Source organism: Lissotriton vulgaris, chromosome 1_1 (genome assembly GCF_964263255.1).
Source record: "Lissotriton vulgaris chromosome 1_1, aLisVul1.2, whole genome shotgun sequence".
NCBI lineage: Eukaryota > Metazoa > Chordata > Amphibia > Caudata > Salamandridae > Lissotriton > Lissotriton vulgaris.
In genome coordinates, this window is record NC_141685.1 from 669,304,171 (window position 1) to 669,321,877 (window position 17,707).

Here is a 17,707-nt window from a genome sequence, read left to right on the forward strand (position 1 = left end):
GATAGTAAGAGACTGATTGCCCTGGACACTGAGTGCAGTCTGGGAAAACAAGTCCCAACTCTCAAAAAATGCACCTGAGCCCACAGGACTATAGAGAGTCATCAGAGTGCAGTTGGATCAACGAGTACAGAGGTTACTGCGTTAAAGGGACCCTGTGGTTTTGCTGTAACCGGAAACCAGTAGATCATTGGCAACTGGTTTTCTGCCTAGCTTCCTCTGGACTTCATGGGACATCGATTTCTGAGGTTCTTGGGCCAAGGAGTAGCTACAGGAACACCACAGACACTAGGGCAGCATCCTTGAGCGTCGTCAGCATCCTGCATCCCTTATATCAGGACTATTCCATTGTTTTCTATGGCGGTTCACCTGTAGGACCTGGAATTGAACTGGAAACTGCTTAAACTATGATGTACCTGTTCAACTGCTACTGACTGGTTTTTGGTACTGGCTCCTTTTCAGAGTTGGACCTCACAAGAGTGCCTTTATAGCCATTTTCAAGTTACTTGTTGTGGCTAACACTAAACCACAAGTCGCAGTAGATTACAAAGGTGTATTCCATTGGTGAAAAGCAATGAATTATTGTTTCGTTGAAAATTCATATCCCCAGAACACTCAGGTGGACTTTTTTTCTTGAGGTGTCCATTTAAAGATGAAAATACAACCTATCTTTATAATTTGGTGTTGGATTTGTATTGTGTTTGTAAGACCTGACAGCCTTGGGGTGGTCGTCCCCAAACTTTTTTCCTGCCTCCTTCCATTTAGCTGTAGACATTTTTGCAGGCTTTAGGACTCTGTGCACCTTACAACTGTTAATTGGTGCTAAAGTGCTTATACTCTCTCCGCTAAACATGGTAACATTAGCTCATACCCAATTGGCATATTTAATTTGCTTATAAGCACCTCGTAAAGCGCACTACATGTGCCCTGTAAATTAAATGCTACTAGTGGGCCTGCAGCACTGATTGTGCTACCCACAAATGTAGCCCCTTAACCATGTCTCAGGCCTGCCACGTACAGTGCCTGTGTGTGTGCAGTTCACTGCCACTACGACTTGGCATTTAAAACTACTTGCCAAGCCTTACAGTTCTAGTGCTGTGAAGCCTACTCCTCTTTTCAGTTAGAATTGTGAATTCCTTAAAATACCTTTAAGCTGTAATTCCTGATCAGAAAGGAGTAGCTTTTCATGTGTCCTATCTTTGCAATGGTAATGATAAATTATCTTTAGTGGTAAAGTCGGATTTAAAATTACTATTTTAGGAATGTCACTTTTAGAAAGTGGACATTTCTCTACTCTACTGCCTTACAGCCTTTCTCTAATACACGTCTGGGCTAGGTGACTCATCCTTTTGTGCATTCCTTCTATACAGACACAGGAAAGGTCTGGGTGTGATTTAGCAACCATCTGCACTCATCTGCATGCAATGGGTCTTCCAAGGCAGATGGGAGGCAGGGTCTCACCCTTACCCTTCAAATGGTAGTGGCCTGATCCCATACAAACAACTGATAACCCCCCACAGTTAGTCTGGAGTGAGGGCTGGGATTGAAAGGTATACCGGTGCACTTCAAAACCAGTCTTTGAAGTTTCCCTCAAATAACAGGCCCATTTGGGTAGAAGTACTGGGTTTTTGGCCTCATCAAATGAGACACATCTGGACCTACACAGAATCTCTGTCAGAAGGACTGTGGTGCTGCTCAAAGGACTCAACATGGGTGCTTTTCTGGAAGGACTGCTGCCTGCTTGTTACCCTACTGCCTGCAGCTCTCTGACTCTGCTGAAGGAGAGCTGAACTCTGCCTTCTCTCCAAAGTGATCTCCAAGGGCTTGTTAGTTTGCCTCTTGTTTCTGAAATCTCAGGGACACAAAAGACTTCCTGCAGTACTGCTGGTGCTGCTGGAGTATGGCCTCTGTAGGTCCTACCCTTGCCTGAGGTGCCCCCTCCAAGTTCTGGGCCTCAGAAGTGGGTTTTGCAACTGAGTTTCAGCCAAATCTGAAGTGAAGCAATGCAAAGTCTCACAAAGCCTCGCCACACAGCTGGCAGCTCTCTGAACCGATTACGCAATGCTTTGCCGTGCAGACTGCGCTCCAGGATCCAAGGTACTGTGTTCAGCAGGCCCAAGTTGGCCCCTGTAGCCGGCCAGTGGTCGCGGTCGACCTGAACTTTGGATTTGCACCGGTAATTCACAACCTGAAGCAACCTTTTAAGCCCTACCTGCTTCAAAGAACTTCATTGCTTATTTCTTCAACGTTCAATATCTCGACTTCTACTCGATGAATTTTGATTATTTAGGTTGTTTTACTCAGATAAATATTCCTTATTTTTCTAAACTGTTGTGGAGTCTTTTTGTTGTGCAGTTACTGTGTTGTTGTATGAGTTAATGCACAAATACTTTACACATTGCCTTCTAAATTAAGCCTGCCTGCTCTGTACCAGGGGTGAGCACAGTATAATTTAGGATTTTGTTGTGACTTACCCTGCCTAGGACTGTGTTCCCTACTTGGACAGGGTGCATACCTCTGCCAACTAGAGACCTGATCTCTAACAGTATTGCATTTTCTTCTTATTCACCTGTTTTGGTACTTCTTAACCCCTTCCAGGCTCATGACGAGCTGGGCTCGTCATGAAGTAGCCTCCTGCCAGGCTGATGACGAGCCCAGCTCGTCATGAACAATGGACTTTTGAAAATTCCAGCACAGGAGGAAAATATCACTAGCAGCGATGGTGTTAATGGTTTACATGTGTTCCTTTGATGAAGCCTGACTATTCTGAGCCAGAGCTACAGAGGAATGAGCTAAGGTTTTCCAAACAAACCTGACTGGACCTGATATAAAACAATGACTTTATTACACAGTGAGGTCACACAACCACACCATCTAGTAAACCACTTTCCTCACACTCATACTCAAAGATGTTAATTTTTCAAGTATTTAGTCCTTTAGCCTTAAGATACCAGTTAGGTGAATGCCACACTCTATAAAAACCTAACCTGTAGCTATCCAGTAGCCATACAGGTGACTTCTCCATCAGCTCGACATCATTATTCCTTCCTGGAGAATATACAAATTACCTCCTTCCCAGGACACCTTGCTCAGAGCTTGCCTCGTGCTCAGCTACAAATTTGCCTGCTTCAGTCAGAAGTCTCCAATATGCACAATAACACAAGCCTCTGATTGCTGTAACTGGTACGGGAATTAATGACTTTGGCTGTCTGCTGGATTGGTGATCATAATTGATTTGTTGAGAGCTAAAGACTAGACTAATCTTGCCATTTTAATGACTTTTGGTTTGTTGTTTGGTTTGGTTATTTATTAAAGATGTACCCGATATTACAACCATTTAACATCTTCAAGGTGCAACTGGGAAGACACTAATATAATTAAACCACAAAAAATACTCCAAAAGACCAGCATGTGGCCAGAGACGAGTACTCAACTGCGAAAATGGAAGTATCTAGTGTGAGGATAGATGTCTAGCTTCACCAGAAGGTGAGGAAGGAAGCAGCTCCTTTTTGTTTAGTTACCCTCACACACCCTAGTGGTGTCATGCTTTATCATCAGGTCACCCCGACGCCTACAAGTCGAGTTGGGCTCAACCACAGTGTTGGGAGCTCTTTATGATAAGTGAAGAATCAGTGGTCTACCTAATCAAATGCCCATGCAATCTGTCCTATATGTGCATGACTAGCCGTAAGGTGAAAGTTCGTATTAACAAACATAGAAGCACAATATGACGTGCAGTGACAGCAACAAAACTAACAGCACTTTATAAAGAGAAACAAAATAAAGACACAGATATCAGATGGACAATCATAGAGAAAATGAAAGGCACGGGTAATCTGCAGAAAAGACTTCTGGAATGGGAACAGCGGTGGGTGTACCGTTTAAAGACACATGACAATGGCTTGAATGACTCCATACCATGGAGTCAACTGAATAAATAATTGACATCCCATATACCACCACCTGTAACAAGAGCGGTAAGATGACGGCGCACTTTCAATACATAAAATTATACCACCTTGTGTGCTGGAGACATCTACAGTTCGAGGGCATGGACACAGGCAATACTAGTTTCTCATCCTTGTTCCGTTACGGCCTTTTTATTGAAAATAAACCGCATACGTGAACTACAAAGCACAACCTATCTGTGCACTCCATTCACGATAATGTACAACTACATATCCCAGAAATAGGTCAATAGCGTTATATACGTTACACAAACACATTGACATCTTGACGTCGATGGGTACACGCCCACATGTGAGCGTATCCAATCTTTGTACCGCACTTCAGTCAACTAAACACTACATTTCCCAGAAACAAAAGCCTAGTGCGTCACGTCAGGACAACGCCTGAACATCAGAATGGGGGCGGTGATCTCAATCAACTACACTTCCCGCTCCACACAGAAGTAATTATACATCGGTCCCCGGCATCACTTTGTAAAAGCCGGGGACCAAGTAGGTTATCAGGCGGGGCAGGACCCTTGACAGAGGAAGTACTAAACTAAAATCTGTGATTACGGTACATATAGACATAGTGTTTTACCGCTCAACGGAGGTACACCCTTGTATAATCCCGCTCAACCGAGGTACACCCTTGTATAATCCCTAATGTTGGTCTTTACTTAACCTCTTCCCCCCCCCCATGGGCTACGTAACAGGGCTACCCCATCAGGCCTAGCGGTCCCCTGAGAAACGAATTCTCTCCGCATAACAGGTAAAAGAGTGTATGTTTTTTTTTGAGTGCAAGTGGTTCTTTCATAAGTGCAAGCAGATTTTAAAATTTCACGTTGAATGATAGCAGCTTTATACTGTTTGAAGAGATTGACACGCAGTATTTTACACTTTGGAATGTACACTCACTGGCAAGCAGTTAGTGTCAGTATGCTAGCAAAAACGCCACCACACAATCTACCACATAGTAAATGTGTGTTACTGATAGCGATGTGAGTGGCACAAGTTGGATGAGATTGAATACATGTACTTGCACATTCACTTGGCATTTATGGTTCGGTCTCAACCAACGCACTAAAATGGGAAGTAGCATTAAGGAATTACCAATATATGTTCATGTAATGTTGTGTGGTGTCTGTCATTGTGTTTTTTTGTATTTCACAGATGGAGAACCACGCATGACAGATTAATCATCGGCTACATTCACATAAGGAGCAGCTATTCTGCCCTTTATAAACTGACAGAATAGGGACACCCCTCTTCTGTCCATCCAGGGTGGATGACCATTGCCCTGAAGAAAGTCCAGGACCTATCCGGCCGCCTGTGGACTGAAACATGTTGGCACTAGGGTCATAGGACCATAACACTCCCACTGACCCATTTTTAAGATGTTTAACAACCCTGACAGACTCAAGAATAAAGGGAAACCGGGGGTCTGTCTGAGGTTGTTTATCTTTAATCCCCCTGGTCTTCCCTTATCATGAAGAACTCCCAACATTGTGGTTGAGCCCACCCCGACTTTTAGGCGTCGGGGTGACTGGATGATGAAGCACGACACACTAGGGTGTGTAAGGGTAACTAAACAAAAAGTAACTGCTTCCTTCCTCACCTTCTGATGAAGCTAGACATCTATCCTCATACTAGATACTTCCCTTTTCACAGTTGAGTACTCGTCTCTCTGACCACATGCTGGTCTGTTGGAGTATTTTTTGTGATTTAATGTTTTGACATGGGAGGTTATACTCCGACCTAGGATCCTCTCAACCCTTCAGGCACTGAAACATTATTTTCCCCCATAGCCTTTTTGTGAACACAAGACACTAATATAGTCTAGCTAAAAAAATTGTTTTTTAAAAGTTGTGCCAGAACAGATACGTTTTAAGATGTTTTATAAAAGTCAGATATGAAAGGGAATACAGGAGCGATATTTCTGAATGCACTGGCCACAAATTGAAAAAAACTACCAGCGAACATGACTTTATTAATTTAGGGGATTTTAATCAATCGTGAGGCAGATGATCTCAGAGGACGTAAAGGAGACCAGCTCGGAATAGTGGCCTTAAAGCAAAAACAGCGAACTTTACAAATGCATCTTTTATTCATTGGGAGCCGGTGAAGGCCTTTTGAGATAGTATGAAATAGGCTCTATTGTTTTTTAAACTTTCAGTAAAAAAACCTAAAATAAGATCCAAAGTAGGGTCTACAACATGTTGCAGCAGATTAAGGTATCTGTATCCATTCGTCAGAAGTTGTGCATTATTACTCAATGAGATCTCTCCATTTATAGGAAACTCCCCTAGCATGATCAGCTAATTCGTAGTGACTGGCAGGTGCCAAAATCTAAAATGGCATTACAACAAGAACAATATTGATGCAAATATTGGCATTAGTTTTAAGCTCTGCCATCAAAAATTCTGAGCTGTGAGTATCTGGAAGGGGGCAGAGGTTCAAACTGATTTTATTTATTTATTTTTAATAATAGCTATAACAGCTGGGGTCAGGGCGATCTTACATTAAGATGTCTAGCAGTACGGTGTAGAGTAAGGCAGAATTATACGTTTCTTTTTACCAAGTTTCATTGATAAAGGCTATGTTTGTATTATAGTCACTCAAAAGTTTGCAGACCTCAGCTGCATGTTTTACTAGAGACCATGCACTTAGCAATATGCATTTCACAGTGGTTACAATGGGTCTTGAGTAAGCAGCACGAAGCATGGTCATTAGACCATACAATAGGATACTAAAGCGCTTAAACCTTTCCAAAGTTTCTGTAACTAAACTTTTTTTTAAACTTTATTTTCATTTTATGCAAGTTAACAGTGCAGCATCAGAGAGGATTCACAAACCGCACAGATCAAATACCTGAACTATGCATACCAAAGACAGGGGGTATAGTAAAACACAAAACAAAAAATGAAGTGACCCGATGGCAATGAACATACTAAAAGGTACATGAAATATTAATAGCAGCCTTGAATAATGGAAATGTATTGTACTAATACTCCAGTGATAGCCCATTGGCACCAGACAGGCACATCAGGTCACCCAACTCAAAAGACATTTGGGCCGTCAGTATTATCCATACGCCCTGATCCCAATGGGGAACAGGCACATCAGGTCACCCAACTCAAAAGACATTTGGGCCGTCAGTATTATCCATACCCCCTGATCCCAATAGGGAACAGGCACATCAGGTCACCAAACTCAAAAGACATTTGGGCCATCAGTATTATTATTATTACGGTCCGAACCCCTCGCGCAGCGTTCCTGTGACTCTCCTCCCCCTCAGCATTGTGACTCATGTGAATCAAGTATTCCTGGTAGGGGCCCCATCTATCTCTTGGGCGGCTGTGGTGCGGCATATGAGCATGATAGGCATTAGATTGTCTGTTTCAGTATGCCATATCGGTATTTCATTCAGTCACCGTTGGAAGAGGCCCCTTGATTCATCACAGCGCAATTCTACGCTGCAGCAATAAAAGGCTCAGCGCCACCAGTTGCCTGTAATATCGCGATACATCGCTGTCATACCCCAGAAGTGAACTATATAACAAAGGAGGGAGGGAGAGAAACAGTGGATTCAGTCTCCCTGGGCGTTTACAAATAAACAAATTGGAATCCACTCGGGGGTCAGTGGTGGTCCCTACTGTGGTGGGGAGCACACCGTGTTGTTTGAATACCCCTCACACACCAACAGGCCCCTTGGTGTCCTGCTTCATTATTACGATCTTCCCACCCCTTTACGGGATGCGGCGTGCTGCGACCTACGGCTACTTGGGAGCACTTCCTGTGAACTATGTGTTAAAGTGTGTGGGGTATGATATGTGAGTGGTGGAGTGGTGATGGTGATAGTTAAAAAATACCTGGCACGTGGGCAGAAAAAAAAAACTTTTAATTAGGCCCCGGCTGGTATTGTTAAAAGGGGTGCAGTGTAAGGTTAAAGTTGTAGTATTATGTACAATAACCTCTAAAGTGCGTGGACATGAGTCATGTTTCAGTGTACTGGACTCCTTCTTCAGGACAGGATTCGCACGAGTATATCCCACCTTACTCACATGAAAGAATGTATGTATTAAAGTGTATCATACAAAAATTTGTGCACTATAAGTGTGTATGTTCCTAATTGGGAACTCGAACACGTGGTCTTATCGCCCCATTGGCGTTTTAATAAAGACCTAGAGGGAGAAAAATACATAATCATTATCTTCCTCGATATGCATTTACAACTTTCTAGTGGGTTTCAGTGACCTTAAAGACAAAGAATATGCATTAATATTTATATAAAGGGTTGTAGATTGCCTCCTGGATCATACACCCTGTGGAGAAAAGTGAAAAAATACATAGACACACATAAACACAAATGACTTCACACATATGTTTGGATGGATGTTGTTTCCAAAAGATTCCTTTTCTATGAGGAGGTAAATAGATATAACCATAGTCTTACTTTCTGTGTTAGATGACATTGCCTCATGAGCTTTTGCGCTTTGTTGGGGGTTTTCCCATGCTGAGTTCAGCAATCTGTTGGCATGAGGAAACCTTGTTTTAGGATCTGCTACTTACAATTGTAAGAAAAGACCTGGTTTTCAGCGTTGTCTGGCCAAAACACACGATTTTACAGGAGATGATCTGTCCTCTTCCCCTCAGCGCTGCTCTGGTGGTTGTGCCGTTGAGCTGAGGGCCAGATCTATTTATATCCCGTTTTGCCAAGAAAATAGGATAATTGACTAAGAATTACCGGCGGAAGTAAGCCCATATATGGGCTGGTTGCTTAAATGGTTTGGTAGCTGCCCTGTTCGTGTGCAGAGGAGCGGTGTCCTGCTGATCGCCCATGCGCATTCGTGATGTGATCCAATGCACCAGAGGAAAAGTGGGTCATCGCCGCACATGCACGGTCCGATTCTAAGCATGTTGTTAGTTCGCTATGGTAACGGGGGTCCAGAACTTCGTGTGTTTTGAAAAAAACGGATGGGATGGACTTTGTTTTAGCGTTTATCAACCTGGGAACAGTGCTCCTAATAGAATGTTAATCAGGAGTAAGAGGGCCAACCGAATGTTCAGTATACACGGCCAGGGTGGCATTAGGGTGTGTATTACATGTAGTCAATTGCAGAGAAGGTAAAATTACAGAGAGGAAGCCAAAAGAGCGTGTACAGCAAAAGTGGGGGAAAATTACTTGGCATAATTCGGATAGTATATGGAGAGTTCTTTGTAATTGCCCCCAAGGTATGGCAGCATTTAGGCCTGTCGTGCTGGTCCCCAGACGAAACACCCACCTCTGTTCTTTCTCAAAAAGGCCAGTGTCCATGGGTAGCTGTTCTATCACAGTCCAGATGAGTTCATTGACACAATGCTGCCTTTCCAAATAATGCGCAGCCATCTTTGTGGTGGCTTTTTTACATCTAACGTTGCTTTTGTGTTCATTTATCCTGATCTTTACAGGTCTGGTGGTCATGCCCACATATTCCAATCCGCAGGGGCAAGTGATAAGGTACACCACGTTTTTGCTATTGCAGTTTGTAAATTTTCGTTGATCCCATTTGCTCCCATTACTGAAGGTGAGGGACAGACTTTTCTTTGTCAAGTGGCAGCTGTTGCAGTTGCCACAGGGATGGTCTCCCTGTAATCCTTGGAGCCTGGTTTGTTGCTCGGGTGTTTTAGGTGGTCTCGTGTGTACCAGGATGTCCTTTAGATTTCTACCTCTCCTCTGTGCAAATAAAGGTTTTTCTAGTTGTAGCGTTCCACTGGTCAATATCCTCCAGTGTTTGTTGACCATTTTAGACACTTGGTTTGAATGCGTGCTGTATGTAGTGACACACACAGCTCTGGATTGTGAGTTGTCTTTGGGAACTTACCCACTTGTGGGACACCCCCGCACCGCACGGCCACCAGCTGCTGCGTGTGTCTCCCTCTGCCTGCCTTCTGCCTCGCCGCCGGCCTCGCTGACGCCGTGGTCGCTCCCCTCTGGTTTTTACCAGTTGTTTTGCCCTAAATTTGTGCTTGTTTATTTTTGCCGTCTGCTCGTTTATTTAGCTGTTTTTCTTTGTTTTGCCCGTAATTTGTGCCTGCATTTCCTTCTGCCGTAACTTCGTTTTTCCTTCTGTTTTCCTTCGTTTTGCCCTCCATTTGTGCCTGTTAATTTAAATTGCATCCTCTGTGCCATGTCCAGTTTCCTTCCTGATTGCCCGCCTACCTCGCCGCCCTCCGCTCTCGCTTCCCGCCACCGCCATTGGCCCCGCCCCTTTTCTCTTCTGTTCCCTCCCCGCTCCCGCCTCCCAGCTGCTCCGCCCACCCGCGCACTTCGCCTTAAATGGCGACCGTGCGAACGCGCAGCGGTCACGCGCAGCGGGTGCGCCGTTTGTGCACCGAAGGCGCGCCAAAGGTAAGCCCGTCTGCGCCCGTCCGCGACCGGATCGCGACCAGCGCCAGGACCCCTGGCCCCCGAAGACCCCGGCCGACCCGCCTGACGTACTCCGCCGCCACCCTCATCGCACTCAACACCGGCCGACTCCCAGAATGCCATCAAGCCAGTCCACGGCGCACCCACGGACCCTTCAGCTGCCACGCCTGCAAGTTCACCTGCATCCGGACCTGCCTCGCACCAGCACCCGCCAAGTCGAACACCAGCAGCACCCACCTCAAGTGCATCCTGCTCAACACCCGCTCCGTCCACAGACACGCCATCGAACTCTGGAACCTCCTAGACGCCACAGCCCCTGACGTCGCCTTCCTCACGGAGACCTGGATGAACGCCTCTTCAGCTCCCGACATCGCCATCGCTATCCCAGAGGGCTACAAGATCGTCCGGAGGGACCGCAACGCCAACCAGATGGGAGGAGGCATCGCCATCATCCACAGGAACACCATCAGTCTCACGACCAGCACCGACAACACCCTGAACACCGCCGAACACCTGCATTTCCAGATCCACACCAGCCCGAACACCACCCTCAGAGGCACCCTGATCTACCGACCCCCGGGACCACGCACACAATTCAGCGAGGACATCGCCGACTTCGTCAGCCCGCATGCCCTCCCCTCCGCTGACTACATCCTCCTAGGCGACCTCAACTTCCACCTGGAGAACAACAACGACCGCAACACCAGCACCCTGCTCGACAACCTCGCCAATCTTGGACTCAAGCAACTGGTGTCCACCCCCACCCACCTCGCCGGACACACACTGGACGCAGTCTTCTCCTCCAGCCCAGACATCGACTTCAGCCACACCACAGAGCTTCAATGGACGGACCACAGCTGCGTCCACTTCACCTTCAAGAGAACGACGACCCACCGCCACCAGCAACAGGCCGCCCGCAGAAGCTGGAACAAGATCACAGCAGACCAGCTCGCCACCTCCCTGAGCCAGCACCCTCCTGCCAGCTCAGCCCCCCGCCCAGCAGACCCGGCAGCAAGAAAGCCCCGTGGTTCACCGACGAACTCAAGAGCTCCAAGAAGAACTGCCGAGCCCTCGAGAAAGTCTGGAGAAGGGAACCTACACCGGACAACAGGACCTCCCTCAAGCTTGCCACCCGGAAGCACCACCAGCTGATCCGCGCCGCCAAGAAAACAGCATTCAAGGACCGGTTGGACAACAACGCACACAACTGCAAGGAGCTCTTCAACATCGTGAAAGAGCTCTCCAACCCCAGCGCAGGGAACAACGACATCACCCCATCGCAAGACCTCTGCAACTCCCTCGCTTCATACTTCCACAACAAGATCGCGGACATACACAACAGCTTCAACAACCAACCAACGCACACCATGACCGAACAACCACCCCCCACCACCACCCTCCATGCCTGGACCCCGATCAGCACCGAAGACACCATACGCACAATGAACTCCATCCACTCCGGATCACCGACCGACCCCTGCCCTCACCATGTCTTCAACAAGGCCGACGCTGTCATCGCACCCCACCTGCGGGACATCATCAACACCTCCTTCGACACCGCCACCTTCCCTGAGAGCTGGAAACACGCCGAACTCAGCGCTCTCCTCAAGAAACCAACAGTGGACCCCACCGAACTCAAGAACTACCGCCCCATCTCGCTCCTCCCGTTTCCAGCCAAAGTCATCGAGAAGACCGTCAACAAGCAGATGGCCGCCTTCCTCGAGACGAACGGATCCCTCGACCCCTCACAGTCAGGCTTCCGAGCCAATCACAGCACCGAGACCGTCCTCATCGCCGCCACCGATGACATCCGAGCCCTGATGGACAATGGAGAAACAGCGGCCCTCATCCTCCTAGACCTCTCCGCGGCATTCGACACTGTCTGCCACCGCACCCTAGTACAGCGCCTCAGCAACGTCGGAATCCAGGACAAGGCGCTGGAATGGATCATCTCCTTCCTCGACGGAAGAACACAGAGAGTCCGCCTACCACCGTACAAGTCAGAGGCCTCCGAAGTCATCTGCGGCGTCCCTCAAGGGTCATCTCTGAGCCCCACCCTCTTCAACGTCTACATGAGCCCCCTCGCGGCCATCGTACGCAAACACAACCTCAGCATAATCTCCTACGCCGACGACACCCAGCTGATCCTCTCCCTGACCAACGACCCCGCCTCCGCCAGAGCCAACCTGCACGATGGGATGAAAGAGGTAGCCGAGTGGATGACGACCAGCCGCCTGAAACTGAACTCTGACAAGACGGAGGTCCTCATCCTGGGCTCTTCACCCTCCGCCTGGGACGACTCCTGGTGGCCTCCCGCCCTGGGCACCGCACCCAAACCGACAGACCATGCACGCAACCTGGGCTTCATCCTGGACTCCTCCCTCTCCATGACCAGGCAAGTCAACAACGTCTCCTCGGCGTGCTTCAACATCCTACGCATGCTACGAAAGATCTTCTGGTGAATCCCCTCCGAGACCAGGAAGACCGTCACCCAGGCCCTCGTCACCAGCCGACTGGACTACGGCAACGCCCTCTACGCCGGTACCACCGCCAAGCTCCAGAAGAGACTCCAGCGGATCCAGAACGCCTCAGCCAGACTCATCCTCGACATCCCACGAACCAGCCACATCACCGGACATCTGAGAGACCTCCACTGGCTCCCCGTCAACAAAAGAATCACCTTCCGCCTCCTCACCCACGCACACAAAGCCCTACACGACCAGGGCCCGAGCTACCTCAACAGCCGAATCAACTTCTACGCTCCCAAACGCCACCTCCGATCAGCCAACCACGCCCTCGCCGCCGTCCCCCGCATCCGAAGAGCGACTACGGGAGGAAGGTCCTTCTCCTACCTGGCCGCCAAGACCTGGAACTCCCTCCCGACCGACCTGCGCCTGACCCAAGACCACCTCTCCTTCAGGAAGAAGCTGAAGACCTGGCTGTTCGAGCAGTAGCGCCCCCCCCTCCCCCCCCAGCGCCTTGAGACCCTACGGGTAGGTAGCGCGCTATATAAGTGTCACTGATTGATTGATTGATTGAACTTTATCTTCCAACATGGCCTCCCGGTTGCTGTTTTGGGCCCTCTTCATAGCTGAGTCTATGATTTTGTCGGGGTAACATCTGTCTTGTAGTTTCTTTTTGAGGTCCTGGGCCTGGACCTTGTATTTGCTTATATCACTGCAGTAACGGCGCAGGCGGAGGAACTGCCCGTAGGGCAGGTTCTCTCTCAGGTGGCGTGGATGAAATCTGTCAAAACGTAGTAAGCAGTTTCTCGCGGTGGGTTTGAAATGAGTTTCGGTTTTTAGACTCCCTGAGTCGTGATAAATGTTAAGGTCTAGAAAGACCATGGATTTGTTGGACTTGGAGTGGGTGAATTTCAAAAAGGTATTTTGATTGTTAAGCCACTGCATGAAGGCCATGACTGACTGGTTGTCACCTGTCCAGATGACTAAGACGTTGTCTATGTATCTCTTCCATGTCTGGATGTTGTTCCTGAAGGGATTATTTGGGTTTAGAATTTTTGTGGTCTCCAAATGATGCACGTATAGACCCGCCAGGCTCGGCGCGAAAGTGCTGCCCATGCTGGTACCATGGCATTGTAGGTATATAGTGCCCTCATATTCGAAGAAGTTTTTTGTTAGTGCTGTCGAGATGCACTCCATTACCACTCCTCGTGGGGTTTGGTATTTCCAAGATGTTGAATGCAATACCTCCTCTATGATGTGGAGAGTCTTGTCGTATGGGAGACTCGTGTATAGACTCTCCACATCCAGACTCAGCAGAATCTTCATGTCTGGATCAAAAGGGATGTCCTTCAATAGTTGGGGGACAGCTTTAATGTCCTTCAGGTAAGTGTCGGTGGCTTGGACCAATGGTCTCAGAAAAGCATCGGCAAACTTTGAAAGGGGCTCCAGTATAGACGATATGCCTGATACTATTGGTCTACCAGGGGGTTGGGTAAGGCTCTTATGTATTTTGGGTATGCTGTCACAGTAAGGGGTACAGGGGTACGTGGATTCTTTTGTGTGAGAAAATCCCCTTTTTTTTTAGTGAGCCAATCATGGTCTAAGGCTTCTTCAATCATGGTGCCTATCTTTATTCTCAGTTGTTCTGTGGGATCATTGGGCAATATTTGATAGTTTCTTCTGTCAGATAACAATCTATAGCACTCCTGATCGTATGCTGTGGTGGTTTGTAAAACCACCGCTCCCCCTTTGTCAGCCGGTTTGATCGTCATGTCCTTATTATGGGAGAGTTCTCTTACTGCCTCGCTCTCCTGCTTTCTCATGTTATGGCAGGTTTGCTGGTTGTCGGTGTTTATTTTGCTAAGTTCCACCATGAGAGCTTTCTCAAAAGCCAGTACCTCAACTGGTAAGGTGTGGTCAGGTGGTGTGAACGAGGACTTAGGTCTCAGGCCTGTGTCTGAGTTGTCAGGAGTGGTCTCTTTGTTATGAAAGAACGCTCTCAGTTTTACGCTCCTGATGAAATGTTGTACTTCTGTATTTAGGCGGAAAGTATCCAATTTATTTGTTGGTACGTACCCTAACCCTTTATTAAGTACTTTGTTCTGTATTTCGGTTAGAGGCCATGGTGTGATGTTTATGTTATGTTATGTTATGTTATTTTTATTTGTACCGCGCACAGCTGCCCCAGCAAAGGGGCGTCCTGGCGCTTTGAGAAGGTAAACACAACACAGCATTAAAAGCGGGCAGAAAGGAGAAGAGACACAACAGATGAGCTAAACAAAAAAAAAGGTCTTGATAGCCCGTCTAAACTGAAGGAGCTCATCGATGGCCCGGATTTGTGGAGGAAGAGAATTCCACCAGCTCGCTGCTAGGACTCGAAAGGAGCGGCCACCAATTCTGCTCAACTTAAAACGCGGGACCACTGCTAAGTTCTGGCCTAGCGATCTGAGAGTGCGAGAGGGTACATAGGGGATCAGCAGTTTCTCCAAGATTTGTGGGGAAGTACCCTTGAGGATTTTAAATGCAAGGCAGAGAACTTTGAATCTAATCCTCTGCTGCACAGGGAGCCAGTGGAGAGAGCGCATGGCATTGGACACCGAGCACCGCCTAGGCAGACCTGTCACCAGTCGGGCCACAGCGGTTTGAACCCGCTGGAGCCGCAGAAATTCTGACTGGTTAGCCCCCCCCAGTAGGGAGCTGGCATAGTCCAGCCTGGACAGGCTTTATCACTAGGATCCCTTCTTGCTGGTCGATGCTTGGTTCATCAGTGCCCCTGTCATGCTCCTGGTATAGACCCTGGGGTCCGTTTCCTCCTCCGATTGCCAAGACATGTTTGTGCCTTTCCTGTTCCTGCCTCGGCGGGGTCCTTGGACCAACCCTAAAAAAGGCTGCTGATTTTGGGCGACTGTTAACGGATCAGGTGCCCATTGTGGATACATTGGTCCCATTGGTGGGGGCCCGTAATGGTACTGTGGGTATTGTGGTTGGCCCTGAAAGGGGGTGTATTGTGGAGGGCCTTGGTAACCTCTCCATCCCCTTTGTCGTGGGTATTGCGATCTCTGCTGTCTGTAACATCCTCTTTGCTGTCTCTTCTGCTGGTAACTGTTTGAGTTGGAGCTGGAAGAGCTGCCATCAGAGCTGACACGGTCTGTGTCGCTTGGGTTGTTTTTTATGACATAGTCGGCTTTAGTGTAAGGATAGGCTCTCTCTGGTGTGAACCTGTCTTTGTCCTTCTTGAGTTTAGTGAACTTTCTCTGTTTCAATGTTATTTCAAAGTCCGACATTTGTTGGTTAAGTTCCTCAAGTCTTTTCTTTAAGGCAGCTGGTGCAATAAACACTTTCAACTGTACCTCTAGTTTTTGAAGTTCTATTTTCAACTCCTGAGCTAGTGTGGTAGCGGTTTGCACTATCAACACCAGCCAGTCTTTGGTACAGTGCCAGGAAATCAAGGACCAGGCTTTCTTGAATGTTGCGTCTTCCTGGAAGATAAACGGTTCGTTCTAGACAATGAGCCCCTGGGGGGCTATTTTGTTCCTCAAGTATTCTGTCATCAGGAGGCCGTGCAGTGCCGTCCTGATCTGTGTTTTACGTAAGGTGGTAAGTTCATCCCAGTCGGCCACTGCAGGGCCTGGGTCGTTGTTGCTCAATCCTTCACAGGGATTGATTGCCGTTAATATCTTGTTGATATCTTCCTCCCCAAAGGTCAGACCATGTTCGTCTTCCATTATGTGTAGCTAGTGTGTGTCTATGTGTGTCCTTATAACTCCCACAGCTGCGCGCTGCCTAGGACAACTATATAACAAAGGAGGGAGGGAGAGAAACAGTGGATTCAGTCTCCCTGGGTGTTTGCAAATAAACAAATTGGAATCCACTCGAAGGTCAGTGGTGGTCCCTACTGTGGTGGGGAGCACACCGTGTTGTTTGAATACCCCTCACACACCAACAGGCTCCTTGGTGTCATGCTTCATCATTGGGGTCTTCGCACCCCTCTACGGGATGTGGCGTTCTGCGACCTACGGCTAGGAAGTGCTCCCACGTAGCCGTAGGTCGCAGCACGCCGCAGATATGAGGATAGCAGCAGCTAGTAATCTTTTTTGTAAGTTTTATTAAAAGTATTTAAAAATGACATCTTCAAAGCAGCATCAGCCAGTTGTAGCACATGTAGTTTGCAATCAAACAGTTAGCTTTTAGGTGGTTAATTCCAAAAGTTCAACACCCACAATTGCTGGGCCTTGATGAATATACGACTGCTTTCACTTGAGCTTAACTCTCATGTGGATCAATTTGGCTGTGTTACAGTACTTTCCTGGCAGTTCAAGTTTCGGGGTTATTTTTTCAGATTAATACCCCTAAGTCAACGCTTGCTTAGCATTAAGGCTCTCACAAAAAAAATCACATCACATTACATTAAGTACATAATATTACATTTCACGGAATCTTGGGTTTCTGGAAACTTTTGTCTTTTTATTGCCCAGCAGGTTTCATGTTATTGTGTCAATTCCTGTAAGTGCCTGAAGAACATATCCATTAAGATTCCACTGAGACAATTAAAACTCGCCCCTGTCCATTCAGCATCTGCAGGGCCTTTGGATGTGCTTCCGTGTTATGATTTGACAATGAACAGGTCACAAACCAATTTTGGCTAGTACTATTATGTGTCTTTGATGGTAAGGAAGGCAGTGTCTACTGCAAATACCTTCCGCAATCGTATTACAAAAACAGATTTTTGGTGGTGGTAATGTGCAACAAGAAAAACGCTGATTATTTAATGAGATTGGCTGTATTTGAATTACCGCAGCAACACAACACCACAGTACAATAACAAACCACAATAACAGCAATGTAGCACAACAAAACGACATACCTCAACAAAATAAAAATAACATATC

At 47.4% G+C, this 17,707-nt stretch overlaps 1 protein-coding gene across 4 annotated transcripts in view; it reads right to left on the minus strand.

Moving 5' to 3' along the window:
• The window catches only part of LOC147747627 (putative oxidoreductase ZK1290.5), a 775,562-nt gene that overhangs the window by 325,005 nt on the left and 432,850 nt on the right, over positions 1–17,707 (minus strand). The gene's annotated exons all lie outside the window — the stretch shown is intronic.